Source organism: Ambystoma mexicanum, chromosome 11 (assembly GCF_040938575.1).
Source record: "Ambystoma mexicanum isolate Mex_15411 chromosome 11, UKY_AmexF1_1, whole genome shotgun sequence".
Lineage (NCBI taxonomy): Eukaryota > Metazoa > Chordata > Amphibia > Caudata > Ambystomatidae > Ambystoma > Ambystoma mexicanum.
The window spans coordinates 1,209,229,713-1,209,252,998 of record NC_090934.1 but is presented as its reverse complement, the minus strand read 5'-3'; the positions used below and the strand labels follow the sequence as shown (position 1 = coordinate 1,209,252,998).

At 46.5% G+C, this 23,286-nt stretch overlaps 1 protein-coding gene across 1 annotated transcript in view; it reads right to left on the bottom strand.

Moving 5' to 3' along the window:
• Positions 1 to 23,286, bottom strand: part of LINGO1 (leucine rich repeat and Ig domain containing 1) — a 6,683,609-nt gene that overhangs the window by 4,727,101 nt on the left and 1,933,222 nt on the right. The gene's annotated exons all lie outside the window — the stretch shown is intronic.

Sequence of the window (23,286 nt, the reverse complement as noted above, 5' to 3'; positions counted from 1 at the left end):
GGCACCAGGATATCCCTCTGTTTGAAGTCTCTGCTCAGCCCCTGGCCCTGACTTGCTGCTGGGGAGCAGATGGAGGGGGCCACGCAGCAGACACTGGTGTATCCTCCCCACTGGCCACCTACCCACTACACTACTCTGAAAGCTTGTGCCCTCTACATGCCTGCCTGTTGCATTATGCGTAACAGGACCTTCTTGTTCCTTCTGTCTTTTGGTCGGGGGTGCCCCTCAGGTATTCTGCCAGAATAAGGTCCCCACCGGAAAATGCCTTTTTGAGGCCTGTTTGGAGGCAAGAGCCCAGACCAGCAAACAATGGAATGAAGGGGTCCTGAGGCATCATAGCAGCCCCCCCCCTTGACAAGGCCAGGGAACTAACCTTGTTACACCTTCTTGTGAGTTGATTTTCTAATGTGTTCTGATTGTCATTAATCTGTGTGCAAAAAAGGCCAGACTGGTCAGCCGAATATACCTGAATACAAATGGCAGTGCAAACAGTGGCTGCCACGCGCCTCCAGGGATTTTGGTTTGCAGATGCAACAGCTGCTCATTTTTCCACCCAGCTCCCTCTCGAGTTATGGCTCAGCAGTCAGTGACTATTGACACAACCATGTAAGGAAGGAGGAAGGGAGTAAATGTGAGACTCCTGGTGGCAGCCAAATTTCTGTATTCAGATAGGCTATAATTTGGAAACTACTATGATTGAGCGCATGGCCGGCCTTAGGGCCTGGCCACCCGGGCGACCACCCAGGGTGCCATTAGCCCACCCGCCACACTAGCTTGGGACAGTCTTTGAAGGTCTCCCCCGAGCTGGCGTGTTGGCAGAAGGCGCGGCAGGTGCACTATTGAAATTAAATGCGCCCGCTCAGCGCCTATTGAAAAATGTGCCCCCCCTGCATGACCTGGGGTGCGCGGCAGTTGGGGGGTGCTAACGCTTTTCCTGGTTGGTCCCATTGAGAAAACTTAAACCCTGAGGTGTAAATAGCTGGAGTGGGAGGATAGCTCAGGGGCAAGGCCAGCACAGAACAGCACAGGTTTGAATCCCATTCCCACGCTCAGAGACTTATGACAAAATATGAATTCATTATTAAGGCAATGTGCCATAGTAAAATTCGGGGTGGATGACCTAGGGTCTTTGACTTGCCTTCACCCCTGTGCTACCCTATGGACTGCCATCATCTTGGTGGCGGGCAAATACTGGAAGTTCTATCCATGTTTTCCCCATTAGTTTGACTCTGTACTTCACTAAAACAGGTTATTTGCTGACTTGTTTTCATCCAAGACAACTTCTAGTGTCTTTAGGGTCTATGTGTTGTGAAGGCATCCTGAAGCAAGACACAGACAAAGATAACATACTTAAAGTTTAAAATAAAATAATGTATTAAATCAAATGTCAGAGTGGTTGAAGGCCTAACTTGCCCTATGCTAAGGTAGGATTTCCCTACTTGAACGAAACTAAGGAAAGTCTGATTCAAAGGGTTCAACTTAAATGTCTGTCTGTGTACAAAACCTATACTGGCCCTAACAACTAAGACTAACCAATGTGCAGGGATGTAAAAACCAAAAGAAAGTGTTCAACACAACGTTCTGAGCTTCTTTCTGCTCGCAGCTTACTCTCAGCCAGAGATGTCATTTCACCAAAATGCCTGGGGTAGCGGAAGTGACATCACACGACCCTTGACCTCTGATGGCATCACAGAAAGTGATGTAATTTGACCCCGCCTCCAAGTGAAATCATGGGAAGTGATGGCACATGACCATCACATGTGTTTTACACCCGTGTTTCCACATGCTCTCATTTCAGCCAGATATAAGAACTGAGGCACAGAGGAAGGGGTGATTAGTCCACAATGCCACATTTGGGGAATGTCGTTTTCCAGATTCGACATGGGGCCTATATGTAAAACATACATAACGCAGTACTTGTAACAGGGTAACCGATATCCCTAACACAGGCTAGAGCTAGTGTACGAAACATCTATAGATCAATGGGTACAGAAGTACTTGTTATCTATGGCATTGATGTGGTAATCACGGAACAACTATCAATTGTAGACAACAGAACAGTTGATAATCAGCATGGATGTCACTCACTTCAATGCAACAGGGCTCTTGCGAGAATGAAACTAGGCTCTGGGAAAAAATAGTGGCAATGCCAGTACAGTGCCTAGAAAACCACACGTCAGGACTATGGGAAAACACGCTCAATAGTGCCACGTATAAAGTGCAACAGGGCATAGTCTGGGTTAAACATCAGACAGCGCAGAAGTGTCTAGAAAACCTTGAATCTGGCGACCTCGATAGACAGCAGGTAGGCCCATACAGTGCAAATGAAATACTGCACTAGACGTTTAGGATAAACAGTAGGTCGCCCAGTACAGTGACGATACGGACAAGCAGAGTCTATTCCTGGTCTAGATAACACATTCCTGCTGAGAGTGCCACTGAGATAATGTACCTGGAGCCTGGGGTCAGGCAGCAGACTGCCCAGTAGAGTGAAAACCATGCCTCAGAGGTTTGGTATAATGACTAGTGCCACAGGTTGGGCGTCTGGGATGAGCATCATTTAACCCTGTACACATCCATTGAAATAATTCAGCAGGGGTCTCGGTTAAACAGTAGACAATCTATTGCTTACAAAAAATCCTGCATCGTGAGTCCTATATAAACAACTGCCCAGCCCAATACAGTGGCACTGAAATGATGCATCAGAAATCGGGAGTCCAGACAAAAAGCCGCTAGCCCCATACAGTGCCTCTGATATAATGGATCAGAAGTGTAGGATAAACAGCAGACAGCAAGTCCAGACTCTGCAAACATGCCTCGTCTGTCCAACATAAACATCATAGATCTAAACAGTGCCCCCAGGCCTGGCTGAAGATGTATGGGGGCCAACATGATGGTTGGGAAACCACCTTTGTTTATAGCAAAAAACATCTGAGGCACCCGTGGGGTGCATACATTATAAATGGGGACAAATACAGCTAGGGGTTTATAGCCGCCGATTATCACAAGACGGCGTTCCAGCTGGGGGCTTAAAGACTAAATGCCCAATAAAAAGCTATGCATCCTCCTGTGTCTGCAAGTGGCTGATGTGGAAGAACCAGTGTTAAAAGGCAATGGGGTGTTAAAACTGCTGTATAACCTGAAGGAAGTGACGGCCTGAAGGGTCTCAACAAACTTTGGCGAGCATTGCAAAGTGTACATTGAATCCCCAGGAGAAAAGTAATAAATAACGGAATATATCGTTGTGTTATAAGATTGCTGACTGGCAGATGGAGACAGTTGCTGCCCCCCAACGCCATCCCGAGGTTTGAGGCACCTTTGAAAGGCCCTGGTGCCGTCCATGAGTACCCTTCAAATAACACATCATGAATCTGCAATAAATGGTCAGTAGAGTGAACATATACCCATGTCTCATGGAGTCTGGGACTAAATACGAACACAGTGGTACAAACCAGATATTACAAGGTCTTTATTGGTGCAAAGTGTATCCGCATAATGGTGCTTTCCCTCTTATGGGAGTCTGTGTTTATAAAATATCCGTACTGTGAGACAGGCATGGTATCAAGAGAGACACAGACTCAAAAGTATTTGTTTTAAAACCTTTAAGTACTAAGGTTCCTGGGTTGGTGTAATGCCTGACTGGCCCTAACTCTAAAGGTATAGTTCCCTTAACTGCAAATTGCACATGCAAATCGAGCACAAGGCAGAGGGAGGTCTTTCCCAGTTAAGGCAGCTCAATATTGGAACAAATTACCAATGGCCTTACTATGAGAGGAGAATTATCGGAGTTTCAGCAAATTGCTGAAAACCACTTTGTTTCACTAACCTAGGGTAGGGCAATCCTGTTATCATCAGACTCTGCCCCCATGTTGACTGCGATGAATTTGTGAATTTGTTTCTTTCTGGTTCTCCGCGCCCTCATGCCCGCAGCCTTTTGTCGCTTAAGAAGTATGCACATAAACATGAAGTTTCTAATGGCCGTCGTTGTCTAATAGTGCGAAATAAAGATTGGTCAAGTCTCTTGAAAAGGAAAATCGTGGTTTAACAAGAAATTGGTCTTTTCACCAGGTGCAATTTGGTCAATGTCACAAAAATGGGTTCAATCAAAAGGGCTGTTCGTAAGACCTAGTCCAAAGCCCCTTACAGTGATTCAAATGTTGAATGTTTGAGTTCCTTGGGGTTCCCTTCCCAAAGCTTCATTTTATTCAAGTTTAAACACCACAAAAGAAATGTAACAGTTCCTCTTGACTCCCCTAGGGGTCCCCTTCCCCACGTTTCAATACTTTCAACACTATAAAAAAAACAATAAGTCTCCAACTTGGTTGGGCCTCTTAGGGTTCCCTTCACCAAGCTTAGGCCCGTTCCAGCTTTCAAAACACAAAGTTAGTTTTTTCCTGATTCCTGATGCACTTTGCTTTCCTCTATAGGCCTCTCAGGATCCCCGTCCCCAAGCTCAGGCCTCTTCCAGTTTTCAACACAAAACAAAATATATCACAGTTCCTTTTTGGTTTCACAGGGTGCACTTCCCGAAGCTTAGGTCCCTCTAGTTTCAAGCAAGGTACAGCTGGACAGGATGTGCCTTTTCCTTATATATATAATCTTTCTTACATACAATCCTCTCATTGGGTAGAATCAGAGGCTTTACAAAATGTCAGGATCTTTGTTTTTCCTAAGCTCAACCACTCTGATCCTTTGCACCTCTGTTTGTTTCTTAATCTTGCTTTCCTTTGCACCACTTTTTTTTATCTTCAGGTGCTTCCTGCACCACTTTCATATATTCCTTTCCCTTTGTTGTGCACACTTGCACTACCCTTTATTCCTTCTCTCGGTTGTGCCTCTTGCACAATTATTTCACTCTTCCGCGCACCCCTGGACTTGTTTCCTTCTTTCCAGGTAACTCGCACCCTTTATGACAGTTCAATCTTCATCAGATTCATGCTTGTTCATCAAAACACCTTCTTAGTGCCTCACTTTTTCTCTCTCTTCCTCTAGTTTAAAGTTCACCTCTTTAACATTTTTCACAGGCTTCTGGGCCTCCTTTCACTCGTATCACTTCATTGTCCAACTTAATTCTATTTGTTATTTCACACACGTGTGTCTCCTCTACCTGGCTTCGAGTTCACACTGTTACTTCTTGAAGTCTTCCCTTTAGCTTCAATCAAACATTTACTCAAATGTGGTCCTCTTTCTTACGCGTTTCTAGTGTTACTTTATATTGCGCTCTTCACAACCAGGCTCTGCAATGCTCTCAGACTCACTGGGCTGACTTCTGCGCTTCAGCTCTACTATAACTTTTCATTCCAAGGTCAAGGTCTCACCGCTTGTCCCTCAGACACCCCCGTTCTGTCTCACTGGCCCACTGGAACAAGCATTCACTTTCACAGGTTCTACAGGGACCAGCACGCCTCTCGGCTCTCATGCATAGACTCGTCTTGGCTCCCTGGAGACAAGCCTCCCTTTGCCATGCTTCTTCCCTTTCAAACTGCAGCTTCTCAGCATCCTGGTATCTGGCCTCTGGTCCTGGGCAGGTCTGGCATCTCAGTTCTCCTCCCAACTTGCACTCCTACTCGCTCCCCTAATTGCTGTCCCATGTGTGCAAGACCACACCATTTTATAAAAACAGTCGAGTGGTGTCAGGTGTAAATCGTCACTACTAAATGCCTGACCGTGCTTGACTCTATTAGTGGGACAACTTGAGTGAGTTCTTTATTGGCAGGTTCCCCTTATGTTCCCCAAGTTATTCCTATGGGTACTCTTTACTGATCTTAGTTCCGTCCTTCTCGTCTCAGTATTGCTTGAAAACGGGGAGGGGGAGATGAAGTGAGTTTGTAAACACCCCCTTGAGGTTCAGAGAAAGAGATTAGAGGTGTAATAAGATTTAGATTGAGTTCTGATCATCTTATCAGGTTATTGACAGGGAGTATAAGAAAATCTGCTAGTTCATTCTTCCCCTAGAGAGAACGTTTCCCCTTCTTTATGCCTAAATATTCAAAAAAAGATAGCTTGTGCTCCTCTCCAGAAAGGACATGGCATGATAACCTGTATTGAGATGAGAGTTTGCAGCACACGCTTTTTGCTCACTGTACCTTCCACAGATGGGAAATATCCATTTGCATATCAGTCTGTGTCCCGCCCACATGGGCAGTCCAGCACCGAAATGCTATGGCAGTTCCTCTCTGAACAAGAGTACCAACAGCAACCCCATACACCTTTTTCAGCCTTGTTTGGCTTCATCAGTAAGGTAAAGCTTTGCCATTCTGAGCACAGTGAACAGAGAGTCCACGTCTGGTTGCCCCCAGGTAATTTAGGGTGACCAAACACAAGTTCCTTTCAAAAACCAGGGGCAACCAGACGTGGACTACCTGCTCACTGTGCTCAGAGAGGCGCAGCTTCACCTCACTGATGAGGCCCAACAAGGCTGAAACACGTGTATGGGGTTGCTGTTGGTACTCTTGTTCAGAAAGGAATTGCCATAGCATTTTGGTGCTGGACTGCCCATGTGGGTGGGACAAAGACATATGTAAATGGATATTTCCCATCTGTGAAAGGTATAGTGAGCAAAAAGCAGATGGCTGCGAACTCTCAAAGTGGTTAATAACCACTGAACAGGTTATCATGCTGTGTTCTTTCTAGAGAGGGGCACCTGCTACCTTTTTTGTATTTTTGAAAGGAACTTGGGGTTGGTCAACCTAAGTTACCTGGGGGCAGCCAGACGTGGACTCCCTGCTCACTGTGCTCAGAGAGGCACAGCTTCACCTCACTGATGAGGCCCAACAAGGCTGAAACACGTGTATGGGGTTGCTGTTGGTACTCTTGTTCAGAAAGGAATTGCCATAGCATTTTGGTGCTGGACTGCCCATGTGGGCGGGAAAAAGACTGATATGTAAATGGATATTTCCCATCTCTGAAAGGTATAGTGAGCAAAAAGTAGATGGCTGCGAACTCTCAATGTGGTAAATAACCACTGAATAGGTTATCATGCCATGTTCTTTCGATAGAGGGGCGCCTGCTACCCCCTTTTTTGTACCTTCTTTATGCGTGCAGATGGCTTAGGGGTATAGGGTTCTGGGTGGTATTCCCTATGATTTGGAGAGGATGAATAGATTGTGTTATCAGTGCTCTGATTTGTGTTACTTGTACCTTCCTCCCTCTCTCTCTTGGACAATCAACTATTTTCCTTCTCGCTCTGGAGTCATGAAGGATGGAATGAGATCTGGGGATTCTGTAACCAACATTTGGGTCATGTGAATCAAGGTACCCCATGAAGGCATCTGGAACGTCCTCCTCCAACACTGTCCCATCACAATACTGCATCTCGCCTGGGGCATTCCCATGATCCTCCTTTGCCCATCTACCCCCAGGGTGGGAATCCAAAAGCAATGGCCTTCCCTGGGCCCCGGAATAGATGATTCTCAGGGTCTACATGGTAGAATACCCCTAGGTTTCTCACACTACTGAAAGCGAGATCTGCTGGGGTCAGGTGTATGTGTTTATTTCATTTCAATATGCTGCTGACATGTTTACATTTGCACTGCAGTATCTTCACGTTTTGCACCTGTGTGTTAACCATCTTTAAATGTAGTTTTCAAATATTTCAGCGCTCCATCGGCCATACAGAATCCCTTGCGTGCACCCTCGCACCTTTCATTTCCTCCACAGTGGCTGAGTAGTCACCTGCATTCATTTGAAGTAAGTCTGAGATGAGGGAAGTGGCATGTAATTTGAAAACATTGTGATATGGCACGTGCACATTTGTTGTAGTTTCCACCTGCCACACATTTCTGTAAATACCCAAACAGCCCCAACAGTGGCTTCAAAGCAGGTGACTGGAAAGTTTCCTCCGCAGGAGGAGAGAATGGGAGATGGAGCTACATGGATGCCAAACTCTCTCCTCAACAATGAAGGTAAAGGGATAGGCTTGGCGGGCATTTACACTTACCTTACCTGAACGCCTTTCCTCTCGGCATGTTTACCTTCAGCTTATGGAACACGCTGCTTGCCAGAGCCGCTTCAGGCCCCACCATTGACTCCAGACAGCAGTCCATCTCCCGATGCCAGCGCCTTTCTGCTTAAACCTCACCAAAGGTTCTTTTTATTGGAGCAGTGGGTGACATTAGTAATAAGCCACACCTCTCTGATCCAATGAACTGGCTGTGGTGTCCATGTTTTCAGCTGTCATATAATATAGTTCTCAGTTATGATTGGTGTAAAGGTCCATCAGTCATTTCTGGTGAGGGGCACCAGTACGTGTTCCATATATGGCCGTAGAAGTTTCAAAACATTCTCACGCAGTAGTGTAGTACTCAGAATACATTACAAAGGGATCTAAGCATGTCTGGAAACTAAGAGTAGTTCATATGGAAAAGTTCTGAAATGGAAAGTCAGTAGGAGCTTCCGTTTAAAATAAATACAGGGTTAGCAAGGGAGACTGCAGGGGTAGAAAGGGAGACCCCCCCAGTAACATCTCTGCTCTCAGCTCCCCTTCCCCAACTATAAGAAAGTTCCACAAAAAAGTCTCAAGATTACCTTTCTACAGTTCAAGATGATACAGTTCATAACCAATCTTCAGGGTTTCCGTCCCCAAGTTCCAAGCACTACAGTTCACAGAAAACAAAAAGGTCTTGAAGCATTCTCAAGACCACACACCTATCTCCTCAAGTCTCAGGGTTCCCTTCCCCAAGACTTAACTTCATCATCACAATGTCTCTGGGTTTTTAACATTTAGGGCTCACTGGTCTATGTGCAGTTGTCAGACCAAAACGGTCCACCCATCACAGTTCGTGCAACAAAGATCCCTGATTCTCAGCCTCTTGGCTTTGATGTGTTTATTAACAGTCTTCTGGCTTTTTCTTATCAGCCTTTTGGCTCTGCCATTATTTGTTGCACATCCTTTCCAGTCTTTGGCCTTATCAGACTACATTCTTTCATAAAAGTTCAATTTAAGGGTGTTTTGCTCCCTTGCCTGCTGGGTCTACCTCCCCGTGCTGCACTGGACCCTTTGCCTGCTGTGTGTTCCTCCTCCTCTGCACAGGCTCCCTTGCCTACTGTGCCCTACTTCTCCTCTGCACAGGCTCCCTTGTCTTGCCTTACTGTCCCCGCTCCCCTGTCGGCATTGGCTCTTCTGCCATCTGTCATCCGCCGACATGCCTGGGGGTTACTTCTGCGTTGGTGGCTCCACTACGGCAGACAGAACAGATAGTTCCGTTACGTTTCCTCCAATGTCTGGTACGGGTCTAGTGGTTTCCAATATGGTGACCGCTGGTAGGTACTTAGCCATCGCACTCCCATCGATCGGCGCGTTGCAACGCCTTGCTTGGTTACAGAGCCCTCTTTGGGTGAAGACGCTAGTGCTCTTACTTCATGGCCTGCCTTAGCCGTGTCTTTCTCATCGGTTCGCTGCTCTAGCACTCCGACTTTTCCCCTCTCTGTCCTTCTGCCGGCCCCTCCTACCTCTGGCATTCTCCAACTCGTTTTCACTTGCTCAGCGCTACTCTGCCGCAGCAAGCGCCTTTCTCCACCTTACCTGACTCTCTTTCTGGGCTTTTTGCTCCAATTGGCTCTCTTCATTTCCTCTGTGTACCGCGGTCCTCAGTCCGCATGCTCGCCAGCTCCAGCTTGCATCCTCCGGCTCACCTACTTCCTGGGATCCGATCATTATCAAGCTTCCGGGCCAAGCTGTGACTTCAGTCAGTGTTACTCGGCTCAACAACTCGGCAGAAGGGTTTTTTACGCCTTGGTTGGCTTTTTCCCTTCTACATGGCCTGGTCACGGGAAAGGAGCCTCAGGATTGCTGAATTCATAAGCGTTCACTGTGGCTTCCTCCTGTGGCAGGCACACCTCGCACAAAAGGGAGAAGGATTATCTGGCCCATCGCCACCTATGATCTGAAGACTTCGAATCAGGTGAGGAGAGTGGGGAGGAAAGAGGGTCTGAGGAGATCCAAGAACAGGTCAGATTGCAACGACAAACAGTCAAAATGTCAGCTGAAGAGCAGATCCAGGAACTATGGAAAGCCATCCAAGGGATGTCACAGGAATTGCAGACGGTGAAGGTGGAGAATGTGGTACTTAAACAATTGGTTACGGCCCGTGAACCTCCACCTGCAGAACTGCCCATCATGGCGCTTCCCTCAGGGAATTTTGATGGCTCCCCTAAGAAAGTAAAAGAATTCTTGGAGGCTTGAATAGTATATTTTACGTTCAGGTCTCGTTCCTTTGCTACAGACCAGTCAAAAGTCAGGTTCCTGATCTCTAATATGACCGGCAATGCATTGGCATGGGCTACCCCATTGGTTACCAGTGCCAATCCCATTCTACAGGACTTTGCCGGATTCTAAGCTTTACTCAAGCAGACATATACCGCTTGTGAAGACCTGTTGTATATTCGACAGGGGTCTTCTGATGTATTGTCATACATCTCTGAGTTCAAGACTTTGGCAGCAAGGGCTGGATGGTCAGAACAAGCCCAGTATGCCGTCTTCCGAAGAGGCCTAAAAGAGGAAATAAAAGATGAACTCGCCAGATCTTCCCGACCACCAACTTTCTCGGATCTGCTATCTTCTGCACTGCAGATTGAGTTCCGTCTCCAGGAACGGCACTCAGAACGCCGTAGACATCGGGCTGCATTGTATCTCTCTGATCCTACGGCTTCCTCTTCACCTTCTCACTCCTCTTCCCACTCTCCTGAAGAACCCATGCAGATTGGAGCTACTAGGGGACCTCTGTCAGCCGCGGAAAGAAGGAGGAGAAAGGAGAAGGGACTTTGTGCCTATTGTGGCTCGGATCAACACCTCCTCAAAGATTGCTCTGAAGTTCCCCTTAAACGACAGGGAAACAAACTCCCTTGGCGCCAGTAGGGACTATGTTCCAAGGGGCTTCTTGCACGACACTCAGTCCCTATGTTTCTCTCTCGATCTCTGCCCCCAACATCCAGGAGGATTTAAGGCTGATGGCAATTCCCATACTCATCGACATCAATGGGCAGTCAGTCGAGAGCCTAGCCCTCCTGGATTGTGGTGCAGCAGGGAACTTTGTGGACACTTTATGGGTCGAACAAGTGGATCTCCGAAGGGTACCTCGTACCGAAGACCAAAAAGTGGAAGGAGTAGACAGATCTCCCCTCTCTTCAGGACCCAAAACCCATATGACTGAGGAGCTGCCGGTTACCATCTTCCAACACTCGGAGACCCTCAAGTTTGACATAATACGAGCTGCCCATTTCCCTGTCATCTTGGAATTACGTGGCTGAGAAAGCATAACCCACAAATCAATTGGGTGGATAATCAATTAAGCTTTTGTTCCACATACTGTAGACTTCACTGCTTTCCCAACAGAAGTGATCTTCAGACCATGACAGTATTAGCCAAAGATCAGTCTGGAGTACATGCTTTACCACTTTATTGTTCTCCGTACCAGGAAATGTTCATTGAAAGAAGACCAGCTACATTACCACCACATAGGCCTGAGGACTGTACCATTGATTTGGAACCCAATGCCCTGATTCCGTTCGGTAGGATGTTTTCTTTGACACAAATAGAGAAACAAGTCCTGCGGAACTATTTGGACGCCAATTTACAGAATGGACTCATACAACCTTCAAAGTCTCCAGCAGGTGCCTCTTTGTTTTTCATAAAGAAGAGAGACTCAACTCAACTGCGGCCCTGTATAGATTACAGTGGCCTTAATAAGGTGACGGTTCAAGACCGATACCCCATGCCATTGATAACCGACATCATTGAGGCAGTTCAAGGGGCGTGCATCTTCACCAAGCTCGACCTGAGAAACGCCTATCATTTATTGTGAATTGCCAAAGGGGACGAGGGGAAGACAGCCTTCCGTACTTCCGTACCCCGTTTGGGCTGTATAAAGTCATGCCTTTCGGATTGGTGAATTCACCAGCGGTATTCCAACGTTTCATGACCCAGATGTTTTCAGACTTTTTGTCAGTTTCTTTTATAATCTATCCAGATGATATTTTGATTTTTTCTACAAATCTAGAGGATCATGTGCTTCACGTCCAACAGGTATTAGAGCGACTACAAAAGAATCAACTCCTGGTCAAACCCGAGAAATGTGTTTTTGCCGTCTCCTCTGTTCCCTATTTGGGGTACATATTGTCAGAGGAAGATATTTCAATGGATCCGGGCAAGGTGTCAGCTATACTAAATTGGCCTTCTCCTTCTACAGTCAAAGAAGTACAGAGATTCCTTGGACTTTCAAACTTCTATCGCAGTTTCATCTCTAATTTCTCTGAAATTGTCCTGCCCATCACCCGGTTGCTAAAAAAAAATATCAGTCCTCCTTTTTTTTGGACAGAGGAGGCAGAACAGAGCTTTTGCTGTCTGAAAAATCTCTTCGTTCCGCTCCCATCCTTTGCCATCCTGACCAGACCAGGCAATTTATTGTAGAAACAGATGCCTCTGCTATGGCAATAGGGGCGGTTCTTTTGCAATCCTATGAAGAACTCGAACACCCTATTGCATATCTTTCCAAGACTCGGTCTTCCAGTCAGCTTAATTATTCAGTCTTAGAGAAAGAGTTGCTAGCCATGAAGCAGGTTTGCGAGGTCTGGCGACACCTACTTATGGGAGCACGTCACACATTCATCATCAGAACGGACCACAAGAACTTGAGAGTTCTACAGACTATGGAGTGTGCCAACTCTAGGCAAGCCCGATGGGCCTATTTTTTTGCCCAATATGATTTCCAAATCACGTATCTACCAGGAACCAACAACAAGATAGCGGATGCCCTATCTCGGAAAGAACCTGTTAACGACAGCATTTTACATTCAAGAGAACCTATGTTCCAGAGAAATAAGGTATTGGGATTAGTCAATAACTTTCTCCAGGAGGTCAAGTCTAAACTGATTTCTGAAAATCCGGAACTTGTGCTCCAAGGAAAGACACCTTATACCGAGAATGAAGGTCTGATATATTTTATCAATCGCCTATATATTCCCGCAGGTCACCTGCATCAGAAGATCATTGGCTGGTGTCACGATTCCCTCACCGTCGGTCATAGAGGACGGTATAACACCACTGAACTTGTTATTAGATCTTTTTGTTGGCCAGATCTCAAGAGAGACATCAAGGAATATCTGCGAGCCTGCCCGGTCTGTGCCGTAGCCAAACATCCTACCGGCCAACCCCTTGGTCTTCTGACTCAAACAGAAATGCCCACACGTCCTTGGGGACTGGTATCCACACTTCATAGTTGATCTCCCAGTTTCCAGCTCCTGAACTTGTATTATGGTGACGATTGATGCTATGACCAAATTGGCTCACTTTTCTCATTTACCAGGACTGCCTACAGCTACGGAGATGGCAGAGGGTTTTGCTCGGGACATTTTCCGGCTGCACGGTCTTCCTGATAAGATCATTTCAGACCGTGGTAGTCAATACATTTCAAAATTCTGGAAGGCCCTTTGTTCCCGGCTGGGGGTGGAATGAGCTCTTTCCTCTGGTTTTCACCCTGAAACCAACGGTCAGACAGAGCATTTCAACGCTACCTTAGAACAATATTTGAGAAGCTACAGTAACCAGCACCAAGATAACTGGGTTTCCTTACTACCAACAGCGGAGTTCACATATACTAACTCTAAACATTCAGCCATTGGTCAATCTCCTTTCTTTTGTACATACGGAGTGCACCTAAGAGCCTTTCTTCCACTACTGCCTGTTCCCACAAACGCCCCGACAGCAGAAGGAGTTCTTCAATCCATAGCCAAGGCTCACGTCACTGCTAGATATTGTTTGGAGGAAAGCCGAAGATACAATAAGTCTCAAGCTTAGTCTCAAGCTTAAGCTCAAGCTCTCCTCGTTTCCTGGGGCCTTTTTCTATTCTATCCAAGGTCAACCCTGTCTCCTTTCGACTCAAACTTCCTTCTGGTCTCCGTCGCATCCATCCTGTCTTCCATTCCTCTCTTCTCAAGCCTTCATTACAGACTCTTACCAGAGACCTATTCCCAAACAATCTTTTTCTCATGAAGGAAACAAAGATGAGTATGAAGTCTCTGCCATTCTTGATTTCAGATACTACAGAGGATGCCTAGAGTACTTGATTTCGTGGAAAGGGTACCCTAGGTCAGAGGACGCGTGGGAAACTTCTTCTCACATCAATGCTCCCAGATTGCTTGTCTGCTTTCATTCTCGTTATCCCAGCAAACCTGGGGTGCCTCGCACTGGAGGGGGGCATACTGTCATCTGCTGACATGCCTGGTGGTTACTTCCGTGTTGGCGGCTCCACTACGGGAGACAGAACAGATAGTTCCGTTATGTTTCCTCTAAAGTCTGGTACCGGTCTAATGGTTTCCAATATGGCGACCGCTGGTAGGTACTTAGCCATCGCATTCCCAGCGGTTGTCGCGTTGCAACCCCTGGCTTGGTTACAGAGCTCTCTTTGGGTGAAGACGCTAGTGCTCTTACTTTGCGGCCTGCCTTAGCCGTGTCTTTCCCTTCGGTTCGCTGCTCTAGCATTCTGACTTTTCCCCTCTCTGTCCTGTTGCCGGCTCCTCCTACCTCCGGCATTCTCCCTCTCGTTTTCACTCGCTCAGCACTCCTCCGCCGCGGCGAGCGCCTTTCTCCACCTTATCTGTCTCTCTTTCTGGGCTTTTTGCTCCGATTGGCTCTCTGCATTTCCTCCGTGTACCGTGGTCCTCAATGTGCTTGCCAGCTCCAGCTTGCTTCCTCCGGCTTACCTATTTCCTGGGATCCGATCATTATCAAGCTTCCGGACCAAGCTCCGACTTCAGTCAGTGTTACTCGGCTCAACAACTCGGCAGAAGGGTTTTTCCCGCCTTGGTTGGCTTTTTCCCTTCTATAAGGCCTGATCACAGGAAAGGAGCCTCAGGATTGCTGAATTCATAAGCATTCACTGTGGCTTCCTCCCGTGGCAGGCAAACCTTGCACAAAAGGGAGAAAGATTATCTGGCCCATCGCCACCTACGATCTGAAGACTTCCAATCATGTGAGGAGAGTGGGGAAGAAAGAGGTCTGAGGAGATCCAAGAACAGGTCACCATCCTCCATTACTCCTCTAGCTCTCTTGCCACTTTAGGGGGGGCACCTACCCCTGCGCCCCTCGCGGAAGACCTTCAAAGATGGCACACTGCTCCATATTGCCACGCTTAACTTTTGCTCTGCTGTCAAACACTCGTCCGACATCTGCAACCTATTTGATAGCATGGATCTTGATGTGCTCATCATCATGGAGGCCTGGTTCAAGGACAGCTCCGTCACAAGCTTTGACACTCCTCCCTGAAGTATACAAGATCATCTCTGTACCCAGGCTCAAGAGCTCAGGAGGGGGAGTGGCATTGATTTTCCCAGAATGGATACCTGTGTCCATCCTCCCGACTCAGGCCTACTCCTCTTTTGAATGCCTAGCCTGCAGGCTCACACTCTCTCCTAAATCTTCTCTCCTTATGCCCCCCCTTCTATCTACCACCAGGGCAATCTACTCTCTTCCTTTCTGAATGGGCTGACCTGGCCTCCTCTCTACTCTAGTCCTCCACCTCTCAACTCCTCATGTTGGGCAACCTCAAAATCCATCTGGACTCTCCGGACTCCTCAGGACCTTAATGCAAACTATGTGATTCCCTCTCCCTCTCCATCTTACCGCCTGGCCCCATGCATGTAGCGGGCCACACCTTGGATGCTCTTATCTCTACCAACACCCCTCTCTCTTTCTCGCTCACTATCTCTCTCTCTGGACAGACCCTGCTCTTCTCTCTTCACACTTAAAGCTCTCCTCTCCCCTTGCGTCGGCACACCCAGCTAAGCCACTCTGATTCAAAGTCACCAGACCCATGAAAAGAGTGACAGTGGCTGCCTTTGCCTCCACCTACTCTCCGCCTCCTACTCCTGCGGCTGACTCCCACCCTAACACAGCCCTTGCTAATCTCAATCTCTCTATATCCAACACCCTTGACATTCTTGTCCCTGTCAGGAGGGTCCATCTAAAGCCTTCCAAAAAGTGAAACTCTCGGTACAACTCCCATCCGGATGCCCTTAAACGCAAGTGTAGGGCAGATGAACGGAAATGGAATGCGTCAAATGGACCCCCTCACAAAGTGGCCTGCCACCTCCTTCAAAGGCAGTATCGACTCTGCATCCACACCAAGAAAAGAGTCTTTATTCAAGCATGAATTTCCGCGGCATCAAACATGGCCAAACTTTTCAAAATCTGTAAGGAATTGGCCAATCCTGCAGCAGCCTCCTCCTCTATCACACCCACCCAGGACGTTTGCTCGGCCCTGCCTTCTCACTTCACTGCAAAAACCCATGACATCCTTTCCTCTCTCACTTCATCACCACATCTTACACCAACACCTCTGGTGCCTCCTTTGGCCCCTCCGCCACTTCTCCTCTCTTCTCTCACTGCCATCACACCTGATGATGTCGCCAGACAAGTCCTGGCTATGAAGGCCTCGCCCAAACAGGTGGAACCCTGGCACTCCAAAACCATTAAGGACAACATTGACTCTCTCGCTCCAGCCTTGGCTGAACTCTGCAATCTCTCTTTTGCCACCAGAGTTTTCCCTACTTCTCTTAAGCACTCTCTTGTGCACTCTCTACTTAAGAAACCCTCTGCGGACCCCTCCATTATGGCAAACTACCACCCCATCTCTATCACCCCTTTCCCGGACAAACTCCTGGAGAAGTTGACTGTCAGCTCACTCTTCATGCTGAAACTGCTGGTTGCCTTGACAACCATCAGTCTGGCTTTAGAGCATCCAGAGGCATGGAAACTGTTCTTCTGAACACCCGTGAAGACCTGCTCTGAAATCTTGACACTAACACTTCCTCTGTCCTCATTCTTCTTGACCTGTCCTCTGCCTTTGACATGGTAATCCACAACATCCTGATTGCACGTCTCAGTGATACTCTGGGAATCACTGGTCAGGCCCTGGCGTGGCTAACCTCCTTCCTCTTTGACGGCCCATCCCAGGTGGATCTTTGGCCCTTTCTTTCCACTATCACTCTTTCAACCTACGGTGTCCCTCAAGGCTCTAACCTGTCCCCCTGGTTCTTCAATGTCTACATGCCCACCTAGGCACGTGAGATTGCCAGTTTCACCTCTACTTTACACTGTTATGCAGATGACACCCAACTCTGCTTCAGGTTACCCTCAGCCACCTCCATCTACCTCGCTCATACAGGACTGTCTGTCCGCAATTCAGTCATGGGATGCTGCAAACGCCAGTAAGACTGAGAATTTTTGGATTGGGACTCCTGCTTTCCCACTCTCACTCTGGCCGGCCTCCCTTGGCCCTGCGCTCACACCTACATGTGAAGCAAAAAACCTTGGGGTCATCTTCAATTCCACTCTCTCCTTCTACACTCACATTTTGGGTATCTCTAAAAAGTCTAACTACCAGCTGCACCTCCTCAGAGGTACTCTTCCCTTTCTCATCTTCCCCCAGATGCGTCTCCAGAGCCCTGGTTCTCTCAAGGCTTGACTACTGCAACAGCCTCTTTCTCAACCTCCCTGCCTCTGATCTCTGCCCTCTGCAACTCATCCAGAACAGAACCGCAAGACTTATCTTTGGCCTCAAGCCCAGGGACCGCATCTTTCTGGTGCTGAAATCCTTCCACTGGCTCCCTGTGGCTGCAAGGATCAAGTTCAAAACCTTCTGCATTGTTCACAAGGCTTTCTGGGGCCTGGGACCCACCTATCTTCACCAATGCCTTCCTAAATACTGTCCCTCCTGAGCTCTTCGCTCATCTACCTCCAACCTTCACCGAGTGAGCCTGTTCTCTAAGCAGAGATTTGGAGGTAGATCTTTATCCTCAGCAGAATATCCTCTGGAATATCCTCCCTGACGCCCTCCGTCTTTGGCTTGATCTCCTTAAGTTCCTGAAACTCCTTAAGACATTCCTCTTCTCCTCTTCCTTCTTTCTCCCCTTACCCTGTCAATCCTCTCTCCACTCTATCCCTCTCTCCCTCCCTCTGCTCACAGCATGCCAACTGGCCGTCAGGACTACTTCAGAGTCTCACAGGTGCCCGGCACCCTCGCCAGTCCTCCAGCACTTGCCTCAGGGCCCACACTGCCTCACTACTACTGCACTCAGTAAATTACCCATTTAGAATGGCATCTCTCAGCATTTACCCAGTTTGGAACAACTGGGGCACTTGATCTCCACCACCCGCCCTGCACTTCTCCCCCTCGCCATACTGTCTTGTGCACTTGCACGATCTGAACGTACCATGCCTCAAAGATCGTCTATCCTATCCGCCCAGTCACCCCTGCTGCATGGTGGCATCTCTATGCTCTTGAAAAAACGTCGTCAGAACTATTTGTTTTTATCTTCCCTATCAACTGTATTATATGCACTTAATATGTCTGAGCAGACTGGTTATTGTTCAGAAACTCAAGTGCTCGGAATGACTGTTGCTTTTCCCCCGTTCCCTCCCTCTTTGATCGCCTTGAAACACTTGCCTTTGTATAGGCGAATTACAAATAAACATGACCATATCTGACTTCATCTGTTGGACGTTAACATAGGGAGTCGGGTACTGATCGCCCACCTGCCTTCAACACACCCGCAATTAATGTGTGGCTTACTCTACGTGAATAAATGGGGCTAGGCTAAGCTCTTCTTAATGTGACAAAACAAGGTTGCAGTTTATTATTACATATTTACAACCATAAATTGAACACGCATCAATGTTAATAACACAGATGATCCGCAGCACTTTTTGTTTAGTCTTCCTTCATCAGCACTCACCTTTTATTTTTAAATATTTTTTTCATCACCAGTCAGCTCTCTTTTTGTTCTTATCCACTCTTTAACAAGCAGTCTTACTCCTCTTATTCGTCCTGTCTCACCTCCTTCCCCTCGCATTCCCCAACCTCCTCCTGCCGAGAACCATCCCTGCTGCTGCCAGAGAAAGGTTCTCTGCAAATGAAGTATTGCCGCACTCATGTCGGTTCCGAATCCGAGCGAAAATCGAATTAGATCAGCAGCTTTAAGCGTTTGATCCGGGGGAGCAAATTAGCAGCTGATACAAGCGCTCCTGGGAAGTCTGGTCCTTGCCGCGCCTGGTTGGCTGCCACATACCAAATGGGCACTCTCGATGCCTCGGCGGCCCCAAGTCTCCAGGGACTCTTATACTGATGAGTCATTAGAACCCTACATCATGCAGGGGGCACTTGGGTTTACTTTCCTCTCCTAAGGCACCCTTCTCCAAAGCGCCTGATTAAAAGCACCTCCCCTCTCCAGCAACCTCTAACAACCTGTTATTCCAACATTAACAGCAATAGTCCCTGTTTCTCAAGTTTCAAAACATACAAAAGGCTCAGCTTCTGCAGCTCACACCTTAGCTGCAGCACCCTTTGCTATTTCTGCACTCGATGCAATTCTTTAAAAGTTGTACACTTTGCTCACCTCTTGGTAGCAAGGCTGAACTCTTAGGCTTCACAGTCTAAATTGCAGATATTGCAGCATAGTGCACATATATAATCTAAATCGATAGGGTCTTTGTGAGGAAATTACAACTGCTCTGAAGGAGTACAGGGATAAGTATGAAATGATATGATCAGTCATTTACAACACACCTGTACACAAGTGATTCAAGGAGTGACAAGACATGGAAGAGAGGACAGAGGGAGGAAAAAAACAATGATCTTAATAGGCCATATGTCATTCAGATCACGCAAGTGTGGGGGGGGGTTGAGGGGGAGAAGTGATGGGGAAGTGCAGTTAGCTCATAAGTGCTGCCAGTAAGGGGCAAATAAGTGCAGAAAATTAGGGGACTGTAGGGTTGAAGATGCAGACCTGTAAGTGCATGAGAGGCCCAGAGGCAGTGCAAGGGCAACTGGACATGCAGGCACCTGGATCCGAAGTTTAGTGGGTGGCCAGGTGACCAGTGTGCGGAGCAGTCAAGGGCATCAGCAAGGGAGAGGGAGAGAGAAAGCGGAAGCAAAAAGGAAGGTCTTGAGTTGCTTCCAGAACCGGAGGTGGCCCTGCTCAAGTTTGAGAGAGGCAAGGAGGCCGTTCCAGAGGGAGGCCCCAGCAGAGGAAAGAGATCTACCCTCCACTTTCTGCCTGGAGAAGCGTCTGGCCCTCAGAGAGTTGGAGGTGGATAAGCGGAGGGCTCGAGAAAGTTGGAGGTAGTGCGGTCTCCGGACCCAGACAGCCTTTTGGACAATGCAAAGGGTCTTGAACTTGATCATTGCAGCCACAGGGAGCAAGGGAGAGATGTCAGAGCTTCAAACATACAATGCCGGGGCTTAAAACCAAGGACAAGTCTTGGAGTACTGTTCTGGATACGTTGTAAAGGGCGAAGAGTAGAGGCAGGTAGATTTAGAAAGAGGCTGCTACAATAGTCCATCTTAGAGAGTATCATGGCTCTGGAGACAGTAAGCTTGTGGGGGAAACTGAGAAAAGGAAGAATACCTCTGAGGAGGTGCAGCTGATAGTGTGATGTCTTAGAGATGTCAGAAATGTGAGGAGAGAAGGAAAGGGTGGAGTCAAAGAGGACCACAAGGTTCTTGGCCTCACAGGAAGGAGAAGGTAGAGGGCTCAGGGTGGGCCGCCAGGGTGAGGGAGGAAAAGAGGGAGCAGATGTCACAACGAGGAGCAGTGGTAGTGGTTTCAAGGCTCCTACTCAGCCCTACATTGTTACTAAACCGGCAGTACTCTTAATCATGAATATGAGACCGGTACAACATGAATGGTACACCTCCTTTGCCTCTTAGGGTAGAAAGGGCCAAGGGCCAGCTATACTCCTCAATATGGGTATGAGCCAGAAAGGAAACCTCCAAAACAACAGAAGTACTGTAGTACCAAAACAAAAAAAGTTAAATCGAGATATATATACACAGTGAAAAAACTTTGTTAAAGGGACGTTATGGTTAAGTTGCGCCGCTACTAAAAACCTATGAAATTCAGTGAAAAAACGTTGCTAAAAGGATGTTATGGTTCCAAGTAAAACCGAAAGAAATATGTATATGTTTCATATGATATGACTGGACCCTAAGGGAATTACTGTAAGAACATACTTGAAGGATAAGTCTACAAATATAGTACGTTTATAATTTTTAGTTCCTGACTGTTACTGTAGAAAACCATGTGGCCTAGATATGTCAGTAAAGGAAAAAAGAGGGAGACAGACATGTGATGTCATCAATGACATTTGTGATGTCATCTTTGATGTCATGGGTGTTAGTCTTAGCAGTGCACGGTGGTGGTGCGAGTTATGGTTGCTTAGCTTACCATAACTGGTGAATTTCATTTTTTTTCCGGTTTTACTTGGAACCATAACATCCCTTCAACAAAGTTTTTTCACTGAATTTCATAGGTTTTTAGAAGTGCAACTTAACAATAATAACTCTGACTTTATGTACAAGTAACATAGAACATACTGAACCCCCTCTACTGAATTTGATGTCCGCAAACTCTTTTAATGTCCGCGGACATGTTCGGCAACAGCACCACTACCCAAAAAGTCTGGGGGGTATGTTCAATTGTTATATCATAACATATGAACATTTTACAGATTCACAAACCAGCGCACCTACACATTATATGTAGTAATAATTAACAATTGTAAGCCATATATATAACACAACTACCATTCATTTAAATACAATATGTTCTAAAATGGAATATACCAAAAGAAGAAAGATAGGCTTCCAACATAATTACCTCACAGAAACTCTGTAACTAAGAGCAACAGCAGATCTACAGACCACTCAGAACACACCTTACCTGAAATAGTAAGTGTACTGCATTTTACTCATGCATTTGTAAACTTTCTGTATTAGATACAAAAAAAAAATGATATATTTTTTTTTTCTCACAGAAATGTCTAGTACTCTGGAGTGGCTAGAGGAGCATTTCCCACGTGAGGAAATGTCAGAAGATAGTGAATCTCGGTAGACACTTTACTATATAAACCAATTAATTATTATTTTATATACATTTAACATATGTATATATATATTTGTACAGACCATTCAAAAATTGAAAATACTAAAGAAAAAGCAGTATTGGATAAGACTCTTAAGCACATAGAAGAAAAAATGGACCTATTCTTGGCAAATTTTAATAATTTAAAAAACTTTGTGAAGGATCAAGCAAACAACTACATACCATTGTTCCACATGTACCTGTCCCCCCTCACCATATCCCACTCAATTATCCCCTAAACACTTTCCATGAAACAAAACGTTTTGATGAGACTTACATCCCTTCTTCACCTCATATAAATCCTATTGAAACCCCCAATTCTCCTGTTTTTGTTTCTGTTTCTGCCTCACCTTCTCTGTCATAAATGTAACATACATGTAAAATAAAGTAAAATGATTATATTGTGTCCTAATTCATTTTTAAATTTTTTTTTTTAAAGCAGTTGAGGTGTCCGCGGACAGCGCTGGTGTCCGGAATGTCCATGAAGAAACGAAAATGGAGGTGTCCTAAGAACACTATATCTGTCCGTACTGTTCGCTAGCAAGTTGAAACTGTTCTAAGAACACACGCGGTGTCCTGAAATGTTCATAAAGAAACAAAATGGGAGTGTCCTGAGGACGCAATGCCTGTCCGTATTGTTCGCAGGCAAGTTGAAACTGTTCTAAGAACACAAGTTGTGTCCTGAAATGTTCGTAAATAAACAAAATAGGGGTGTCCTGAGGACACTATACCTGCCCTTACTGTTCGTAGACAGGTTGAAACTGTTCTAAGAGCACATCAAGTTTCCTGGGATGTTCGTAAATAAACAAAATGGTGGTGTCCTGAGGACGCTATGCCTGTCCGTATTGTTCGCAGGCAAGTTGAAACTGTTCTAAGAACACAGGCTGTGTCCTAAAATGTTCGGAAACAAACAGAATGGAGTGTCCTGAGGACGCAATGCCTGTCCGTATTGTTTGCAGGCAAGTTGAAACTGTTCTAAGAACACAAACTGTGTCCTGAAATGTTCGTAAATAAATGAAATAGGGCACTATACCTGCCCTTACTGTTCATAGACAGGTTGAAACTGTTCTAAGAACACCTCAAGTGTCCCGGGATGTTTGTAAATAAACAAAATGGTGGTGTCCTGAGGATGCTATGTCTGTCCGTATTGTTCGCAGGCAAGTTGAAACAGTTCTAAGAACACAAACTGTGTCCTAAAATGTTCGTAAATAAACAAAATGGGGTGTCCTGAGGACGCTATGCCTGTCCGTACTGTTCGTAGCCAGATTGAAACTATTCTAAGAACACATCAAGGGTCCCGGGATGTTCATAAATAAACATAATGGTGGTGTCCTGAGGACGCTATGCCTGTCCATATTGTTCGCAGGCAAG